Consider the following 22,228-nt stretch of genomic DNA (forward strand, 5'->3'; position numbering starts at 1 on the left):
TTACTTTTTTATTTTTATTCTTACTCTAATAAATGTGAAAAGAGATTAATATCAAATGAAGATCAAATAATGAATAAGATAAATTAGTCAAATTATAATTCTAATTCACGTTTCCTTAAAAAATCATGCAAAAGACAACATGACAAGTAAAATGAGCTAAACCGAAAATATTTACTAAAATGTAAAATTAATTTAATAATGTGAATTAAAATTATCCAAATAAAAATTTGATAAAAAATAATAAGTATTTTACACTTTTAAATTAATCGAATTAAAATTAAAAATATCAACTGATGCTCAAATATTGCTATTATTTTATCTCAAAGAGAGGAAAATAATTTTCTTTTAAACAAGTCTTCTCTTTTAAAAAGTATTAATAAATTTTCGTAGCAAACACGAATAAAATAAAGTTTTAGATACAGAGCACAAACTTCTGTTTGTTATATTAATTGTATTTTGGACATAGTATATATATATATATATATATATATATATATATATTATTGGTACAATTTTGTTTTAATTTTTTTTTTTAATTATGGGTTGTTTAATATGGAATAAAATATATATTTTTTTTTTTCATGGAGGGGCCCCACAACGGACGACTAAAAAAGGGGCCCCAACCCATGCTTCTTAATAGTAGAAATATATATATATATATTATTTAAACACAACTATATATACATAGATACACTATAATCCGAAGTGCGCGCGGGCATAAATTATCTAGTACTACATAGAAGCATGGGTTAAAACCCATGCTTCGTCATCCGTTAGGCAAAAAAAAAAAAGTGTGGTCCCCATGTTAACACCAACCAATATTAAAAAAAAAAAACACCAATCAATATTAAAAAAAAAAAAACACCAACCAATATTTAAAAAAAAAAAAAAAGTCGAACCCACCATCTCCAAACTCACGAAAAAAAAAGTGGATACCGTATTAACAAAATCAAGCAATATAAAAAAAAAGTGAATCCCATATTAAAAAAACAAACAATGTAAAAAAAAAGAGTGTAAACTTTGTATTCGTAGCAAGAACTAATATAATAAAGTTTTAGATACGGAGCACAAACTACAATATTATATTAATCGTGTTTTGAATATATATAAGTGAATCCCATATTAAAAAAACAAACAATGTAAAAAAAAAAAGTGTAAACTTTGTATTCGTAGCAAACACTAATATAATAAAGTTTTAGATACGGAGCACAAACTACAATGTTATATTAATCGTGTTTTGAATATATATATATATATATATATATATATATTATTATATACATTAAAATAGTGCAAGCTAATAATGTCCAAAAGGGTGGGCCCCATACTAAACAACACCAAGCAATATAAAAAAAAAAAAAAAAAAAAAAAAAGAAGAAACCATATAAAGCATGGGTTTAGACCCATATATCGTCGTCCGTTGTAAAAAAAAAAAAAAAAAAAGGGATGTGTAAACTAAATAACATCGAGCAATACCAAAAAAAAAAACAAAAAAAGGAAAAAAAAGTGGACCCCATATTAACAAAATCAAGCAATATAAAAAAAAAAAAACCCATATTAAAAAAAATATAATGTTAAAAAAAAAAGTGCAGACTTTGTATTCGTAAAGGAAAATAGTTTCTTTTTAAACAAGTCTTCTCTTTTAAAAACTATTAATAAATTTGCCGATTTTGTATTCGTAGAAACATTAATATAATAAATTTTTAGATACGGAGCACAAACTATAATGTTATATTAATCGTGTTTTGAACATAATATATATATATATATATATATATATATATATATATATATATATATATAAAAACACCAACCAATATTAAAAAAAAAAAAGTAAAAAAAGTGGAACCCACCATCTCCAAACTCACGGAAAAAAAAAAGTGGATCCCGTATTAACAAAATCAAGCAATATAAAAAAAAAGTGAATCCCATATTAAAAAAACAAACAATGTAAAAAAAAAAAGTGTAAACTTTGTATTAATATAAACACTAATATAATAAAGTTTTAGATACGGAGCACAAAACTACAATGTTATATTAATATGTTTTAATATATATAAGTGAATCCCATATTAAAAAAATAAACAATGTAAAAAAAAAAAAAGCGTAAACTTTGTATTCGTAGCAAACGCTAATATAATAAAGTTTTAGATGCGGAGCACAAATTACAATATTATAATAATCGCGTTTTGAATATATATATATATACACAAAAGTGGATCCCATATTAACAAAATCAAGCAATATAAAAAAAAAAGTGAATCCCATATTAAAAAAACAAACAATGTAAAAAAAAAAAAGTGTAAACTTTGTATTCGTAGCAAACACTAATATAATAAAGTTTTAGATACGGAGCACAAACTACAATGTTATATTAATCGTGTTTTGAATATATATAAGTGAATCCCATATTAAAAAAAAACAAACAATGTAAAAAAAAAAAAAAAAAGTGTATATATATATATATATATAATAAAGTTTTAGATACATAATATATGTTATATTAATCGTGTTTTGAATATATATATATATATATATATATATATATATATGCATTAAAATAGTCTGCAAAACTAATAATGTCCAAAAAGGGTGGGCCCCATACTAAACAACACCAAGCAATATAAAAAATAAAAAAATAAATAAAAAAGAAACCATATAAAGCATGGGTTTAGACCCATGCTTCGTCGTCCGTTGTCCCTTAAAAAAAAAAAAAGGGGGTGTGGGCCCCATACTAAATAACACCGAGCAATACAAAAAAAAAAAAAAAAAAAAAAAAAAAAAGTGGACCCCATATTAACAAAATCAAGCAATATAAAAAAAAATGAACCCTATATTAAAAAAAAAAATATAATGTTAAAAAAAAAGTCTGACTTTGTATTCGTAGAGGAAAATAGTTTCTTTTTAAACAAGTCTTCTCTTTTGAAAACTATTAATAAATTTGCCGATTTTGTATTCGTAGCAAACATTAATATAATAAAGTTTTAGATACGGAAGACAAACTACAATGTTATATTAATCATGTTTTGAACATAATATATATATATATATATATATATATATATATATAATCACTATTCAAACACAACTACATACACGTAGATACTATAATCTAAAGTGTTGGGCCGATGCGCAAAGAGCATGCATCGTCTAGTACATTTACACAAGTGAGTTATGTTGTAATTTAATTACAAGGATTATATAAGTCACAGTTTAAATTCAACATAGCACGTAATATTTCCCGCTTTAACTTAATAGAGCCCACAAATTTCCTTGAAGCATTTGGCATATTTTGATTTCATTTAACCGTCCACAGTTAGAGGTTGCTGTCTTTCCTGGTTGGATTTATTTTAATGAGTGTACTTTATGTAATTACTAGGTAATTATTTGCGCTTTGCACGGTGATGAAAAACCTGATTAAGCTTACGTATGTAATATCTGAATAATACAGATAACTTAAAGATCGTTTCTTGTAAAAAATTAAGATCATTTCTAAATTATAGATTCTTTTACAACTATAATTTTTGAAGCAATCATTAATGTTATAAGCAATTAAGAATATCATTATTTTGTTTCTGTCCAATTTTTAAATATCTAAATATTATTCACAAAAGGAAAAAAAAGAATCAATTAACAAATCTGGACTGAGAAATTTAATTTGCCTTTCTAAATTCCAACACTTCTTTAGACATAGGGAATAAAGGAAACGAATGGTCAAAAGATGTGGTTGTAAATGCGAAGTTGATTTAAAAAACAATGTGTACACAGAGATATCTGGTATCTGTCATTGGCTAAGTTCAACTTCCGCAGTGGCAGGTTGCAGTAGACTGGAACGTCACTATTTCTTCTCACCTTGAAGTGGAGGTAAAAACAATCTATCTTGTACAAAAAGTAACGCAGAAATTTCATTGATCAACAAAAATATAAATGACTAAATATACCTTATACATTAAAACACACGCCTAATAAACTTATTTTCTCACAGCTCGGACAATTTATGGATCAAGATATAGCCAATGTCTCACATTCCCTCTGGCATCGGTACCAACCTGCAGGAAACTAAGTCAGCAGATATCAGCAAAAACATGAGGGATATGGATAAAATATGAAAATATAAATACAAGAGGGAAAATGAATTTTTAAAAAGATAATAAAAAATATTTGTAACACTACTGTGCAGAAGTTCACCGTACGATGTACAGATGTGTGCCAGTGATATATATATTCTTATCTCCATTACTACTATCTCAAAACATAATAGAGTTTACTTTCTGTTCTAGCATTTCATTACTTCAATACCCTAAACAAATGTTGCTGTTGAATGCTATTATCAAATCACATCAAGGTTTCTGACATCATGAACCAAGGAGGAAAAAACACCAAAAAGGGAAAAAAGACGTTGCTCTAAATGACACCTACTTCCTCAAGACCCAAAACATGTGATTGACTTAAAGCAAGTGCGGCGACAACATGTAATTGCATTATGTATGTTATCAGCACACATTATTCATTCATAGAGCACAATGATAGCTTTCAGTATCAATATTCCTCAGTCCAATCCCTACTACAACCTTCCAGCTTGTCTTCATTTTTATTTGCCCAGATATTCTGTATTTGCAAAGCATGATAAGAATGTAAACCAGAAGAACCTACCATAACCATTTTCTGAGCAATAAAGATACCAACTATATGTTATATATCAATACGGTAGGAGACATTATAATTCTAAAGTAGTCAATTGTCAACTGGCTCTTTTTATTTGGCAACTGCTTTATGCAAATCAATGTTATAGTGTGAAGTTTAGAATGCAAAGAAAATGATCCATGTGTTAACACATTACTAAAAAGGCATAAATAATGACATGCTCAGTTCACGGAACTAAAATATCCTGAAGTTGATTTCAGGGGAGGTTTAAAATGCAAAGAAAATGATCCATGTGTTAACACAACATCAAAAAGGCTTTTGTCCATAAAAAATGACATGCTCAGTTCACGACCTAACATATGTTGAAGTTGATTTCAGGGATATTCGTTGAGTCTCTAATAGTTTATAAGTCAAAGAAATTGGGCGGGACAAAAATAAGAAGTAGAAGAATGAACCACTGTAAGTTTCAGAGTGACCTCTGTAGGCCCTCGGTCTGCACACCTACACATCTCTGCCACAAAGCTATAAATAATCACGATACAAGAAGGAATAGCGAATTATTCAACATGATAATAACGGATAACTGAAATGTGTTTCAACAAAATAGTTAAACAAATTTAAAATGAACAATTGAAATTGGAGAGAACAAACGGTTGAGTTTAGTTTTTTCTCACAATTGTTGAAGGAGGGAACCGAGACTTGATCGTAGAGAGCGATTGCTAAGACCTGGAAAGAGGTTTAACGTGAGAATTAGCTAATAAGTGCTTCAATTAAACAATCAAGTAGGAAAATTTGAACAATAAAGTCACCATCAGAAAATTAAAAGATTAACAATACAATTATTACGAGTAGCCCCAGAAAATAATGAACTATGAAATAAGGAAACCCCAAAATTGAAACTTTACTGAGCAAGTCACGCTATGGCCAAAAGCCAACTAATTAGAGATGCAAACATAAGTGGACAATGGGGACAAGTAAAAAAGCAGTTAGATGGATTTCTCAAATGGAAATAAGCACGGAAGAGGAATAGGAGAAGAAACCTTCAATTGCGAGAGAGTTTTGTAGAGAATTTAAGAAGAAACCTTCAGTTGCGATCGAGGAAGGTAGGCGGTTGGAAGGGGCGTTTCTTTTCTGATGGTAATTAATGGCAAATTTGCGAAGCGACTCCTCGTGTGCGAAGTAAAACACCGAAGGGGACATATTTTCTAGCCTTTTTTTTTTAGTGAATTGAAGAAGAAATTGCAAAAAAAAAGGAGAAAATAGATAAATAGATTCGCAGTGGTTGGGCCACATCTCTTGTGTCAACACGCATGTCGCCCCGCTTTATATATATTTTCATATTCATATTGATTTTCTGATAAGAAGTCAGCCAAACAAAAATGTTTTATGTAAATTTGCATAATCTTTATATTATGAATAGCTAAGTGACTGAACATATTTTTTCTTTTACTCGATCACTCCATTCCAATTTATCTGACATAAATCTATCATGAAGTTTAAAGAAGGAAATATTAATCTTTTGAAACTTGTAATTTTAAACATGTCATTAAATTTGTGCAACTATAAAAGTAAAAAATTTAGGTGAAATTATTTCCAAATTTAGAAATATGTTATTCTTCTTATACAAAACTAATAACAAGAAAATAGTACGTCACATAAAATGAAACAAATGAAGAATCAATAAAACCACCATACAAGGGCTCAAACAATAATGTTAACAATAGTACAATACCATATATTACAAGTTAAGTGAAATCTTCACTACAATTTGGCAAACAGGAAAACACATAAGTGAAACGTTTATACAAGAAAATAAAGAGAAATATGACTAACCCAAATAACAATAAGAAAAAAATAAGTTCACAAGCTACGTGAACTAGAATATTATTATCCTTGCTAATGTTGTGCAGAGTCCAAATTACTACTCTTTATTTTCACCTAAGTTCTCATTAGACTCCATTGAAGCAAATCCACCAGGGTAAATTTTCTTACCCTTACTACGTTTACCATCTGCGGTTAATTTTTTCACCGCGCCACCCTCATTATTACTACTTCGAGCATTTTCCTCCTTCATTGTTTTCGACTTCTCTTTAAGACGTTTTTGTTGCACGTGAATATGGGCATAGTTAAATCCCATGGAAGCCATAATTGGTATTTGTTCTTAGAGAAATATTGCTAAGTGTTTGAAATGTGTGTTTGCTATTGCTTGATGTTTCAGTAAACCATAAACAAGGGAATTTATAGAAGGAATTTTAGCCTTTGTAAGCAAGCAATACAATTTTTTTTTTCTTTTGCGTGGCTAATGGTGACCATTAGGTTATAATATTAATTAAAACAGGACATTAAAACAGGACGGTTTGATTTACAATACAGAGAAGGAAGTGGAGAGTTACGAGGTATAAAGTGGTTATCTTTGTTAAGGTGGCTTAACCACTAATTATCGACAAAGATTGAGTTATGATAATGAAGAGAATGCTAAATGCTAATGATGCATATAGTTGGACAAATGGAGTTAGCTGTCAGCCTTCTAGTGGGTTGACAGTTTATTAACCCATTAAATGTCATCTTACTATAGACTATAAAAGTTGATCTACTTTAAGTTTCCACACATTTATAAATGTCATCTTAATATAAAAGTCCAAATTAATTAAAGACCACCAAGATCCATTACCATAAATATATTCAGACAATGTAATGCAATTTGCTTTTCCTATGTGGCCATCTTAAGCTCTTGATATGTGTCAATGATCCGTTAACTAACAGTATATACTTAGGGAAAAGAAGTTCATGAGGGATTAATTAATCTTTCATATCAACATACTTTTATATTTTCTTTCATATCAACATACTTTTATATTTACTTGCAATTGGCCCTGGAATAAAGTATCCATGCACGGTTGATAGATTAACTAGGAAACTTATCCGCGCAAAAATTAAATTTATGAAGGACAAATATTCTAATATTTGAATATTAATATTAAATATTCAGAAAAATATAAACGTGAAATTCGAAAGATCTCATTGAATTCACAAACTGATCTTCCTCTACTATTTGAATATTAAAAAAAATATAAACATTAATTCAACAAAAGGGGAAAACAATAATAAGAAAATGACTTAAAAAAATAAATGCATCCTACACAAAGAAACTCTCTCTGTATTCATCTCATTCTCAGTTCTTAATTCTCTATTTTGAATGATTAATTCATTGAATGGATTCAACCATTTGAGATTAGGAAAGTGGCTAAATATATAATCAATTTTGAGACCTTGTTTAGGTCTCAATTTTATTTTATAAAAATTTATATATATGTTTAGCCATTTTGCAAATAACTTCCGACAAACGTATTCGAAGTTACAAAAACTCGCATCTGAAGTTATAAATTTGTCAAGGTTATTGCTTGTGCAAATATTTGATATATGCGTATTAAGGTTGACCTTGGCAAGCCAACCGTCAATAACTATATATATATATATATATTGGAGTTAATAACGAAAAGTATGCTTTGAAAATATAAACCTTGCAACATGCTGCAATTTATAGTTACAAATCGGTCAGATTAAAGAGAAAGAAATTAGATTGAACAGCGAGGTTACGACAGCCATATTTCTGCCACTAATACACGTAGTGTTATTTTTTTAGCCCAAATGAAAATACAAACTTGTGACGATCACAAATGTATAGAAAACCAAACTAAAGTGATTTCATAGAGAGAAAAGACCAAAAAATAAATAGAGAAGAAAAAAAAATACAACATACACATCCTCATAAAAATAGATGGAAGAAGAAATACAAATCAATTGGTGCATAATTTTTCGAGCTTTTGTCGACACCGCCTCCAACAACAAATCAACAATCAAGAGCCTTCTTCATCGAGCCAAACTAAAACATGAATCTAATACTATAGTAATGATATAAGAGCATTACTAAATCAAATATAGAATGAAAAGAAAAATCTTGGGTAGTGTCTTATGAAACAAAAAGATGAATTTATCTAGGCAATAATGGAGGAATACCATAATGTATCTTAAATTTTAAATTAAATATTTGGGGGTTATGAATATGAAAATCATGAGAGTTATGAATATCTTTAATAGTAGGAATTGAATAGGTAATTAGATATGAGTTATGGAGCTTAATATTTTAAACCAAATAAAGGAGAAAAATAAATAAATGAAGGAGAGAATTTTTTTACTGCAAATGATATTTAATTGATAAGCTACCTAGGGTTTAAGAAAACGGATCCCTATTTATTTTTCAGACTTCATTGGTTGTAGGGATCTAGTAGCTCACTTGGTTGGCTATCTGAACTTTCACCTTGTTGGTCAGGATTCGAATCTCACGTTGTAATCCCCTCCCCCATTTCCCCTTTAGTGAAAAAAAAAATTGAAAAAAAAAAGAAAAGAAAAAGACTTCATTGGCTATTTGGTTCAGCTCAATCGAGGCTGACAATATCCCAGATCTGAAGAACACATGCATTCGAATCAGAGAGGTGAAACAACAGAGTGCAAAGATGAGATGCCTTGGAATAATCGACAAACACATCTTAAACACATTTGATCCCATAAGAGAAAGGGCAAAACTTATCTCGATCAAGTGAAGAAGAGGATCGACATAGCAAGAGTGCGCTTTCCCAATTCTCTTTTACTGTTTCTAGACTATGCGTTTCCTTTTTGCTTTTAGTTGTGAATTGTTTTTGATTTATTAATAAAATAGTCAATGGGTAATAAAAACCCATTGACCTTGAATTAAAAAAAAAAGAAAAGGACAGACTTGTTTTTTCTTTAATTTTTCACTGTGTTAAATGAATTGAAGGAGAGAAATTGAAAACAATACACAAAAAAAGGGATAAAAAAAATGTAATTTTTGGCTATAGATAAGAAGATAAAATACAATGTTGAAGTAATTTACCATAGTCTGAACGTTTTTATTATAAATGTCATAAAGAGACTTAAATGTAGTACATTTAACATAGACAATTAAGAGATTTAATGGAGTGACTTTTTAGTTTTTCTTTAACTTGGTATATAAATGATTTAAAAAATGAGAAAAAGGCAAAAAAAAAAATATATATATATATTATTGTGTTTCTTGGCTATAGAGAGGTGTCACATCACACTTTTATTGCCTAACTTTATAATATATATATTGATGATTGATTGATTGATTAATTTTTTAAGGAAACTATTGGTGTCATTAGCGAAGAGGAAGGAAAATTAGTGGTATAACTTTTTAGGTAAGTTTTAGTAAATAGGGAATTTTAAGTTGACCTTCATGACAAACCTTGGTGGTAGTAGAAAAAAAAAAGACCTTCATGACTTAAAAAGTTAGTTAATTTGATACATCACTTATTTTTATATTATACAGCTACAAAACAATCTATATCTATATCTATATATAATATAAAGTTAGGCATAGACAAGGTGATGTGGCACATCTCTATGACCTCCATTCCTATTTATCTATTTTCTCCTTTTTTTGCAATTTTTCCTCCTCCATCTTATTAGTTTAGATTCTATTAAAAAGCCTAAAAGTCTTATCTCTAATTAAACTGCTTATTAATACATATTCATGATTATGCTTTTTCATCTTCTTCATCCGTTTTGCTCATCATCTCTTCCGTTCATGGAATCTTGAGTCAACAATTAGTTAATTTCCCATTAAGGTTAACAATTAATTCATATTAATGTTTATACATTTTAGTCTTCTTCCATATCTGTTGGTTCACCTCAAATTTTCCATTCATATGTCCTGCTGTGCTTCAGTTTTGTAGTGTCAGCTTATTATGCCTTCTAATTTTCACAGTTTTTTTGTTTCCTCTCTCTTTCCCTCTCTGTATACTTATGTATGATAAAGTCTATGTAGTTTAAATAGTTGTTTGATTTGTTATTTTATTTAAATTGATATATTATGTATTTTGTACAGGAAGACATAGAAGCCAAAGGAATTTGTTTGAGTTTTACCTTGCATATTCATTGTATTTCGTTTTTTACTTTGTATGGTCACAATTTGTGCCTTCTGAGATTCAAGTATTATTGAATATTTCATTTTGATTGAACTTATGTTTGTGCTATCTTCCCAGCATATTCAAATGAACTCATTTCTATACGGGCAAAGGTACGCCAACGTTTTGGTTGAATACTTTACCCTTTTGAGTACTATAATTATATTTATTCAACATTTGTGCGATGCCATCTACATCGAAGAGCTCAGTACATTCAGTAGTATCTACCTCAATATTTGATGCATTTCTCCTAAGGTAATTCTATACTCTCTAAACTATTACTTCTTAATTATTTTTACTATTAGCTTACTTATTTTTTCATTTATATAAGATGTATTTAATTATTAGCATATTAATTTCTTCGTAAATGTATTGATGTCTTTCACAATATATTGAGCGCTATTCTCGAGGTTGATACGGTTATAACAATTCTTTTTGTAAATGCAATCAACTAATGAAATTGGAATTGATGCGTATAAGTGATTCCTTCTTTGTTTTGTGATTTTGTATTCATAGATTGGGAAGTAAAGATTTTAATTTCAAAAAACAGACTCAATGATATGTTATATAGTTTTAACATTAATCATTATATAGGGTGGACTGAATGTGATGCTTGATCTGCACTAAGTGCATCGTTTTGTTGCAATTTCCGGATAAACTTTTTCTTTATTATTTGAATTTGTGCTAATTGTAAAAAATTTATTCTCTTAGTGCAAAGTTGGTTGGTTTGAAGCTATGAATGACATTTTCTAGCCAAATATATTTGATGTTACTTCAATCAGGTTTATCATGTGACTTTAAACTTAATCTTTGGAGTTAAAATTTTGCTTAGCTTATATTACAAAGTAGAGATCAGAAAAATGGTAGTTGTTGACATTTCTAAGGCAGCAATGGAATTGCTATTTCAAACAACGGGTAAATGTGAGAATAGCATGTGTAATTGATTTAATAAAGTTTTTAAGTTTGTTTCCCTTTTTGTTGTTTTTGCTCTCTCTCTTTTTTTTTTTTTTTTTTTTTTTTGCTTACTTTATTTTAGAAATCTCAAAAGACCTCCACGTACTATTACTTGAAGTACTACTTGTAATAATTAGTAGAACAACATGAAAATTACAATACTAAAATTTTTATGATAATTATTTACTTCTAATATTATTAATAAACATTAGTATAATTTACTATAATAAATTTTGTTTCCCAACAACATTAGCTAAGGGAAGGAAGCAAAGAATGTGTTACATAATTTTTTTTCTCAATATAAGGGCGTTGATCAGTAATTTGTCTCATAAAACTATAAAATTTATTTTACCGCGCGTAGCGCGGGTTGGTAACTAGTAATTAGATAAGCATAAACAATGCTTAATTATATGAAGAAATTTCATAAATATACAATTTGATTACTTACATTGAAAAAAGATAGTCCATTATTTACATTGCAAAGCTTTAACCCATATACACCTATATACACCCATATATAATATTATAACCCATATACATCCATATACACCCATATACAATATTATAACCCAATATACCCATATACACCACATCCATAAATACCCATGTACAATATTATAACCCATATACCCATATACAATGTTATAATACATATACCCATATACAATATTATGCACTATTATACCTTCACTACCCCTGCCCCTCCCATTTTCTCCATCGCCAACCTCAACCACCTCAGGCGAACCCCAGCGTCGTCATCTGCGCTCCACCACCACCTCGATGAGTTTTTCGATAGATCTAGATCTATCAGGATAGATCTAAATCTAGGTAATTTATAATCAGACCTGAGCCACAGCAGGGAGGAGGCGACCAGATCTGAGTCACCGGAAAATCGTCGTCGTCGGAGAAAGAGAAAGGAAGCGCGATAGAGAGAGAGGAGGCGTGGTAGAGAGAGAGGAGGGGGATGAGGGTAGGAGAGAGAGCTACAGAGAGAGGAGGAGGAGAAGGAGGATGGAGTGGGTGGAGAGAGAGAAGAGAGGGAGGAGGAGGGAGGGAGGGTCATTTTTTGAAAAATTTAACAAAATGGGTCAATTTTGATAGCATTGCTACCCTAATTGACATAGGGTGTAATTTTCTCTATTTATATCTAGATGTTGTTGTATGAAGGGACATATTGTCCTAGTGGAGATATGTTTATCTGCGTTGTGGATAAAAAAGCTAGGCTTGCACTCTCAACGTCTATATGGGAATGAACTTATGTACTACACTATTCTTAATTAGAGGCTCATATATATATATATATATATATATATATATATATATATATATATATATATATATTTGAAAAGTATTACAATATTGATAATGAACAATTAAACTAAAAAATGGAAAACATCGATTAACACACTGTGTCGTGGTGATTTACTGTCTTGAAAATGATTTTGACCCAATTAGAATGCAAATCATTAGGTTTCACAACACTTCTAAATACGTGCACTCATAGGTGGAACATGAAGTTTGCAGAAAACAAGCCCAGAAACTGATTTGAGAAGAAGAGAGAATGGAAGGTTTTTTGGTAGCGTCTGATAACTCAAAAAGACAGCTCCTTTTATAGGCCAATTCTACTGGAGTTGTTACTGAGAGGAATTAATGGGGAGGAGCAAATACAAAACTTAAAGTATATTGTTGTATTTAATCACAGGACTGTTAAAATTCAACCACAGAGCTGTTACGGTAATAATTGGAGCGGTTACAATTCTAGCTAGAGCAGTTGCACACGAAAGAAAATGGCCAGGAAAAAATGAAGCCTCGCTAAAAATGTGTGTCACACCACATACGTGTCAATGTGTCATGAGCACAAGGGAGCCAGACGGCAACGCCACGCATGTGTATTTGTCAAGTTTCAACTCAACAAGTGTGGAGAAAAGTCAACTATCACTACAAGAAAAAATATATTTGGCAACAATTTTTTTTTTTTGCCATAGATTGATTATTGTTGCAAAAAGTACTTTTGGCAACAATTTTTTTTTTGTTGCATAGACTTTTCCCAACGGCTGTTATTGCAACAACGTGCAACAACTTTTTTTTGTTATTGCCAAAAGTATTTTTTGCAACAATAATCAATACTATGGCAATAAAAAAGTTCATTTGCCAAAAATAAAACTAAGTTGTTGCCAAATATTAAATTTTTTGTTGCCATTTCTATACTTTCTTGTAGTGATATCCCATAAGAAAGATATTTGTATATAATTAAAGTACTCAAAATGACTTTTATCTTCCTACATGGGACTTCTAATCTTTCCAATAAGACAAAGAAGTAGCTAAAAAAAGAGACCCACAAAAAAATCTTTATCTTTGCTTTGCATCATTAACAAAAGGTGTAATAATACCAACAATATATACTTTTAGAAACTTAACGAGTATTATATACATTCCACAGTTAGAGGTTGCTGTCTTTCTTGATTGGATTTATTTTAATGTGTACTTTTTGTAATTATTTTATGACAAGAAGTAGCCGAACAAAAATGTTTTATGTAAACTTGCATAATTTCTATATTATCAATACCGAAGCGACTGAACAGATTTTTTGTTTTACTCACTCCATTCCAATTTGTTTGACATAACTTGATCTATTATGAAGTTTAAAAAGGAAGTATTAATTAACCTTAGTTTTTAAACATGTCATAATGTTTGTGTAGCTATAAAAAATGAGAAATTTAAAGTCAAATTATTTTCAAATTTAGAAATATGTTATTCTTCTTATAGAAAACAAACAAGAAAAATAGTGTCACATAAAATGAAACGGATGAAGAGTCAATAAAACCACCATACAAAGGGCTCAAACAATAATATTAACAATAGTACAATACCATAAATTACAAGTTACGTAAAATCTTCACGACAACTTGGAAGACAGGAAAACACATAATGAAACTTTTATACAAGAAAATAAAGAGAAATATGACTAACTCAAAGAACAAAAAAGAAAAAAAAATCACAAGCTACGTGGACTAGAACATTATTTTTATATCCTTGCTATTGTTGTGCAAAGTCCAAATTACTATTTATTTTCACCTAAGTTCTCATTAGACTCCATTGAAGCAAAGCCACCCGGGTAAATTTTCTTACCCTTACTACGTTTACCATCCACGGTTAATTTTTTCACCGCGCCACCCTCATTATTACTACTTCGAGCATTTTCCTCCTCCATTGTTTTCGACTTCTCTTTAAGGCATTTTTGTTGCACGTGAAGATGGGCATAGTTAAATCCCATGGATGCCATAATTGGAATTTGATCCTAAGAGAATTATTTCTCAGTGTTTGAAATGTGTGTTTGCTATTGCTTGATGTTTGAAAAATCCATAAACGAGGGAATTTATAGAGGGAACTTTTAGCCTTTGTAAGCAAGCAATGCAATTTTTTTGGGTGGCTAACGGTGACCATTAGGTTATAATATTAATTAAACAGGACGGTTTGATTTACAACACAGATAAGGAAGTGGAGGGTTACAACATATAAAGTGGTTATCTTTGTTAAGGTGGGTTAACCACTATGATTAACAAAAGAAGGAATTATGATAATGAAGAGAATGCCAATGGTGCATATAGTTGGACAAATGGAGTTAGCTGTCAGCCTTCTCTAGCAACTTTAACGATTTGGATAATGACTAGCCTAACTTCGGACTCAAAAGTTACTAAAATTATTGGACATATTATCAAATACATTGTGTACGATAGTAGTTGAATGAATAACTTTTATCGAACATGCATTTTCGAACTTAGTTTAATTAGTCACTTTGTGAAGCGAGAACAAACTTTCATCAATGTTAATAAGTTGTTGCATTTATCAAGCATACATTTCACCAAGCTGGAAAGGCTTTTGTTATTCTAAAGACGGCTATATGTTGCCAAAAAAGGGTTATAATTATGTGCAAAAAAATAACGATAATTGCCTAGTTGATGCTGCAGGGGACATTGTAAGGGTTGTTTGGTACGATGGTTGGATATCTTATGGGGTCGGATATTTCATGGGATTAGTTATCCCATCTTTTATATGAGATAGCTAATCTCATCATTTTAATAGAAAAGTTATTCCGAGATTAGGTATTACCCCAAAACAAATATGGGATAACGTCAATCCCAAATTCTATCCCAAAATAGCGGGATTATTATCTTTATCCCATGTACCAAATGAGCCGCTCTAGTCCCCTGTAGGTATCTTTTGACTTATCAGTAGTAATGTAATGTATCCCTTCACGTGGCCCTTTGACTTTAAAAAAACGAAAAAAACTACAATAGGTGGACATTGAAAGAGTGCCAAGACCATTGAGCCAAATTTAGAATTTACGCTAGTAATATTGATGACTAACAACCAAATTACTCTCCTTAAAAGATTTGTTTTAAAAAAAAAATGTCAGTCACGAGTGATACACTAATATTTAGTAAGCTTTTTCTTAGTCTTTATCACTAATGAGTTTTATTACATAAAGAAAAGGGAGTCGCCCAAAAACCAAGTACAAAGAGACCATTGGCTCTTTAGACACTCAAAAAGCCAGTTTCAAAGAAGAGGTCATTCCCATACTGTTTGCAAGAAATCACTTCTATTGAAAGAGATTTTGCAATAATAATTAATAGCAACACAAACTCCCAACATTAAGAAGTGTGCTTCCCAACATTAAGAAGTGTGCTCCTATTAATGGCAAGTGACCTGGTTCATGTTCATGTAAAATCACTAGTTTTGGAATGATTATGATCAATAAAGTACTACAAAAATATTGATGGAAATGTTGAGGGAAGGGGAGGGGATGAGCCATAAAAATTTCGTACCAAATGTTTACATCAAGCAAATAAATATAAAATGTATATTGTATATATACATGTTTTAACACTTAACCATAGTTATCTGATATGAAATTTTACTTTAATTTGTTGATTCCTAAGATTCTGAACAAGGTTGACAACCTTTATGCATTTCTGATTGAACCCGTAATTTACACACTTCACCACTTCCCCTCCTACAAAGTAAGAATTTAGCTGCACTCAATATTTATACCAAATCAATAAACGCATAACATGTATTTGCATTTAGATTCATATCAGAAAACAAATATAGGTAGATAGAAGTTCCCGTAAATTAGCAACTAGTTAGACAAATATATGTGAAGAACAAGACCTGTTAAATAGATGCGGCTTTGCAGTTGAGATTCTTAAGAAATGTCCTTCAAAAGGACTGGTTCAAATTGGTGGTCTTTAATGTAAAATCACACTAATTTAAAAAAAAAAATTCATAAGGCATGGAATGATTATGATAAGGCAAAAACAAAACAAAAAATTATTTTGCTGAAATTTTGCCAAACCTACTACTACAAAAGTATTGATGGAAATGCCAAAAGTTAGATCCAACTTATGCCTTGCGAATCCCTACTTATGCCTTGCGATTTTTTTTTTTTTTGATTGAGCCTGAGTTCGAACCCAGAATCTTGGGGTATTAAGCGAAGGAAAAAATTAAAGACCTTTGAAGGCCAAAAATTAAAGACCACCCCCAGTGAAGAGACATTCCTGCAAATTGCCCTTCTTACCCTACATAATAGCCCATAATAGCAGTTAATGAACAAAAAATAGGCCCACTTCTTTAAAACTACCTGAATTATGCTTTTAGGCCCATTTAGTAGTATCGTAAGGCCTGGGCGCGAGACCCATATGCAGCCCGTCCATTCATGGGCGATATTTGCACGAATAGCATCTTTCGATGCCACTATTAAAACTTTTGAGTCTTTGACCTCACAAGAAAAATAATATAAACATAATTTATTCTTTTCAGAAGCGGGAGAAAAATTCTGTTTTGGGTCGTCAAGATTTTTTGTTCGATGTTGTGAAAGACTTTGTTAACAGCGAGTTATGATAATCGTCAGGATTTTGGTAACATATCCTGAAAAATCGTAAAGATTTCAGTCACAAGACTTGCCTTAACAACATTAAGAAGTGTGCTCGTATTAATGGCATGGCAAATGACTTGGTTCATATATGCATGTAAAATCACTAATTTTGGAAAGATGATGATTAGGGGTGTCAAAAGGGCGAGTTAGACTGAATTTCCGCTGGTTAATAACTTGCCCGAAGGACCTTACTTGCGCTGAAATGGGTTAAGTCAAAAAGGGCGAAACAATGAGCCATAATCTAACCAGCCCAAATTTTAGATTACTAAATTGGACAGGTCAGAATAGGTTGAATTAACAAATATGGGTGAATCATATGTTTATGGACTAATTTAATATTCAAAAAAATAATCAATAATGTCATACAAAAATATTGATGGAAATTTCGAGGGGAAGGGAGGGGAAGAGCCTAGGGCAGTTGTGAACGGGGTTTGTTAACCTTAGAAGCGGATTCAAAATTTTAATTGATGAATTCGACTTTTAAGTTTTTTCGATTAAACTCATTAAACTTTTGACATAATTATACATGGGTTCAAAATGTATTAATTTTTTAAATTTTAGTAACTTTTGAAATAAATTTTGAGATTTTAGATAAATATGTGAATCGTTCTCCATACGCCACTTTAAAATTGGGATTTTTGTAGCCCTAATGAACAACAAGTAATTGATGGTTTGTCTTTCAAATGGATTGGTCTTTAATTTTTTTCCTTCAAAATTAAACTTATGCCTATAGATTCATAAGTTACGCATTATAATATTTATAAGTTATACCTCCTTCCTTAAAGAACTTATGCCCCTATATACATAAGTTCGATTTTGAAGGCTAAAAGTTAAAGACCAGCCCTTTTGAAGAACAAATTTAAAGACCCACCGAACGAAACAAAAGCCCTATTTAGCTACCCGATTATACTTTTAGGCCCATTTTAGGCGCGATATCAGCCCTTTCTTTCACTGTGACTTGCACAAGTGAAAGAAGAAGGGCGCATATCGCGCCTCTAAATTTGACCTTGCTAAGAATAAGAAATATAGTGTAAAAATAACCTTTTTTTTTTTTCAGAAGCAAGAGAAAATATTTTGATGGTCGTCAGAGTTTTTTATTTGATATTGGGCAAGACTTACTTCACAACATGTTATGGTGGCAGTCATAATTTTGATCACAAATCCTGACGAATTGCCAGAATTTTAGTCACAAAACTCACCTTAACAATAAGTTATGATGATTGCCAGGCTTTTGGCCACAAACCCTGGCAAATTGCTAGGATTTTTCTGCATTTGTGGTTGAAAATCTTGGCTATTCGTAAAGATATAGTTAGAAATCCTTTCGATCACCACAACTTGTTGTATAAATTTTTTAGCAACACAGTCTTTGCATTGATCCAAATCAACTCCAAATGACATTGATATATTCAGCCTTGTAATGCCAATGTCAACAATTATCAATTGTTAGATTCAGCTGTAACCTTCAAAAAGCAATAGACCACTTTGTCTTCTTCTACAAACAAGTTCAATAAAATTCAACAATGGTATTCTTCAAATTTCTTCAACCGAACCAATCAAAAATAATCACAGGTAAGCTATCAGTCCTCAATTTTCTATTAGACGTATGAAGAAAAATGGCTAAAAAGGAGAGGGAGGAGGAAGAGAAGGAGGAAAGGGGAAGAATTCTGGTGAAGTATATATTTGCACGACTTTCCTTAATGGAATGAAAAAATTAAATGGAAGGACACCCCGCGTAAATTTATCTTCTTTCATTTGTATGTCATTCATGATATTTAAGGATGTCAAACAGAAAGAGATCCTAAATTTAAACAATTGATAAACAAGTAGGGACACAACTTATTCAGAATTAATCCTTTTGGGTCAAGACCAGCGAGTTAATTTCGGTTAAATAAAGCGTCATAATCCAACCCACCGTGCTCAAAATCTTTTTTCGTTTTTTTCTTTTATAATCTGTCTAATTATCCATAGGTCCGCACATAAACAGTGAGGGTATATTAAGGCGAGTTGATAGCTTACGCAAGTCCGCACCTGCTTTGAGGAGTATATAAAAGGGTTGATCGCTTCTCCCGCTGCTCCTGACCCCGTCTTAACTTTAGAGTTAAATTATTATTTTTTCACTTATTCTTGTCAATCTCACGGCTTTTTTTTTTTTTAATGCAAGGTCACATGGGGGCCCCAGTGACTATTTTATTGATATCAAAAATCGTCTAATAGAAATAAAGAAAACAGAATGAACAAAGGACTAAAGTAGAAAACATTGGAGATTGCAATGAATCAAAATCTAGAATTCTCCGATGTTTCCTAATCAAGCTGCTGGCTCTCTGATGGTTCCGATCTTGAGCATTTACGTTCAGTTTCGATCTTAGCTAGTGTTAACGATGATAATTTCTAGTTGGTTTCTTTTGATTCCAAATCTTGAAGCTAGGTAGGTTTTACGATCCCAAGTTCTTCAATCTATTTCGACGGTGTGTGTTGCTGAATTGCTCTTTTGTTTTCGATATGAGTTCTTGTATCTGTTCTTCAATCACATGAATTATTTATTGAAGAGTACAAAAAGAAAAAGATCCAGTATTGAAAAGAAGAAAACCAGTTGAAGATACCTTTAGACGGTTTTATTACTTGCGTTTACATCATTTAAAAAAAAAAAAAAAACAAGAAACAAAGGGACGGGGTATACATAAAAAGGCCTTTCAACTTAAAAGCACAAAAACAACACACATGAAACATAACTTAGTTTATTTTATGAACGCATTTTTCTTCAGTTCGAAAGCCATAATTTCGATCTTTTCATTACTGTTTTTGCTGGATCTACACATTTGCTTTGGGTTGAACTGGAGACACAAGGCCAACTGGATGAACTTTTTTGCCTTTTCCATTTTTGCTATCCTTCTCAATTTTTTGAACAAGGCCACTCACCTTGCGTCTTGATCTTTCTTCTACCACTTTTTGCATTTTCTCCTTTTGGTTTTGTTGAATCACTCGAAGATGGCCATAACTTACTCCTAGTGAAGACATAACTAGAGAGTTTGATCCAAGAAAATGCCTACGAACAATGTCGCTTTGTTTAGTATTGAACTTTGGATTTGGTATGACAGAGACTTGTAGAGAGAATTGTAGCTTTGAGGGAGGAAGAAACTACTACTATCCTTTCCTTTTTAAGTTACATATAAATGGACTATGGCGGTTTAAAAGGTTGACATCTGTATATTTGATGCCAGCATCAGGTTGAGTTTAGTTCTTTCCTTCTCTCAAGTGACGAGTGTAACTGTTCCAAATTCAGTTCTAAAAGTTGTATGAAATCAATGAATCGAAAAATTCATCTTAAATTATTTCATCACAAATTAGTCAATTCAGTGGAATTGAATTTCTTTAGCATTTGTCACCAATTACTACTACTCTAACATATTCTAAAGCTTATCATTTAAGTACATATAAATGGTAAGCTGAACTTTAATTATGCTATATAGAGATCTGTGTAGAGATAATTGTAACTTTTGTGAGGAAGAAACAACTTATTATTTTCCTTTTAACTACATGGAAAGAGATCAAGAAGATTAAAAAGATTGACATTTGCAGATTTGTTGTCGGCCTCATTTTGAATTAAGTTCCCTTTTCTTTTCTTTTTTTGCTTTGAATTATAATGCCAATTGTAATGTAACACAAGTCCAAATTTAATGCTAAAACTCATATAAAATCAATTAGAGTATTTGATACCAAGAGAATATGGGCTTCTAACCAACCCAACCCTTTATTTAAGAGGGTTGGGCTAGGATTTCTTTGGTCCATTAGAAGTGAGGCTCAAAGGCCTCTCCGATCAAGCAGATGCTACATACGTGCAACAATAGGTTAAAAAAGAATAATAAATTAATTAATTTTTTAAAAAATATAAGGACAAAAAGTAATGAGAAAAAAAAAAGTACTTACTACAGTAGTAAATTAGAAACTAGATTAATACTTTTTAGTCTTAGAATTTATATTATGTTTAATTTCTTTTAAAAGTGATCTGGATTAGTGATAAAAAATAATAATTTATAGTATTTGTTCTCTTGAATTTTTTCTTCTATATGAATTTGAGCAAGAATGGGTGGTAGAAGATTCTATTTTATATTGCAAAAGTTTCATGTTCAAAAGATATACCAAAAATCAGGAAAATGTTATTTCGAAAGAGAAAAAACTTAAAGCTCAAGAGCAATGATTCCCATCCTAAACTTAAAAGGGCCCCCTTTTTCAGTTGTGCCATTTTGTGGGCCCTTCAATTGTTAACCGGCCTGAAGTCTTACCCCATTTAATTCTTTGACCCTTTAGGGGATTGGTCATTAAAATTGACCCATTTTGACACCTCTAAAATCAATCGATCAGTTACTTCTTTATAAGTCATATACTATACCGCCTTAACACACTGCTAATATTTAAGATCAAAATCAGATATTTGTTAAGCGATAAGGTCAAAACTGCCTTGAAAATAACTCGACATTATTTTATCTTTGCTTATCGGGCATATGTCTTACTCTAAAATGGATAAATATTTCTACATTATATATGCAATTGAAAATGTCTTAGTTTTAATTCATATTTATAATAACTGATATGAGTATTACGTACGTGCAAAGCACGTGACATTAAGTTTTAATAACAAAATAAACATAATCTAAAAGACTAACATGTATAGATTTGCTATCTATCTAATTGA

This window comes from Lycium ferocissimum, chromosome 8, assembly GCF_029784015.1.
Source record: "Lycium ferocissimum isolate CSIRO_LF1 chromosome 8, AGI_CSIRO_Lferr_CH_V1, whole genome shotgun sequence".
NCBI lineage: Eukaryota > Viridiplantae > Streptophyta > Magnoliopsida > Solanales > Solanaceae > Lycium > Lycium ferocissimum.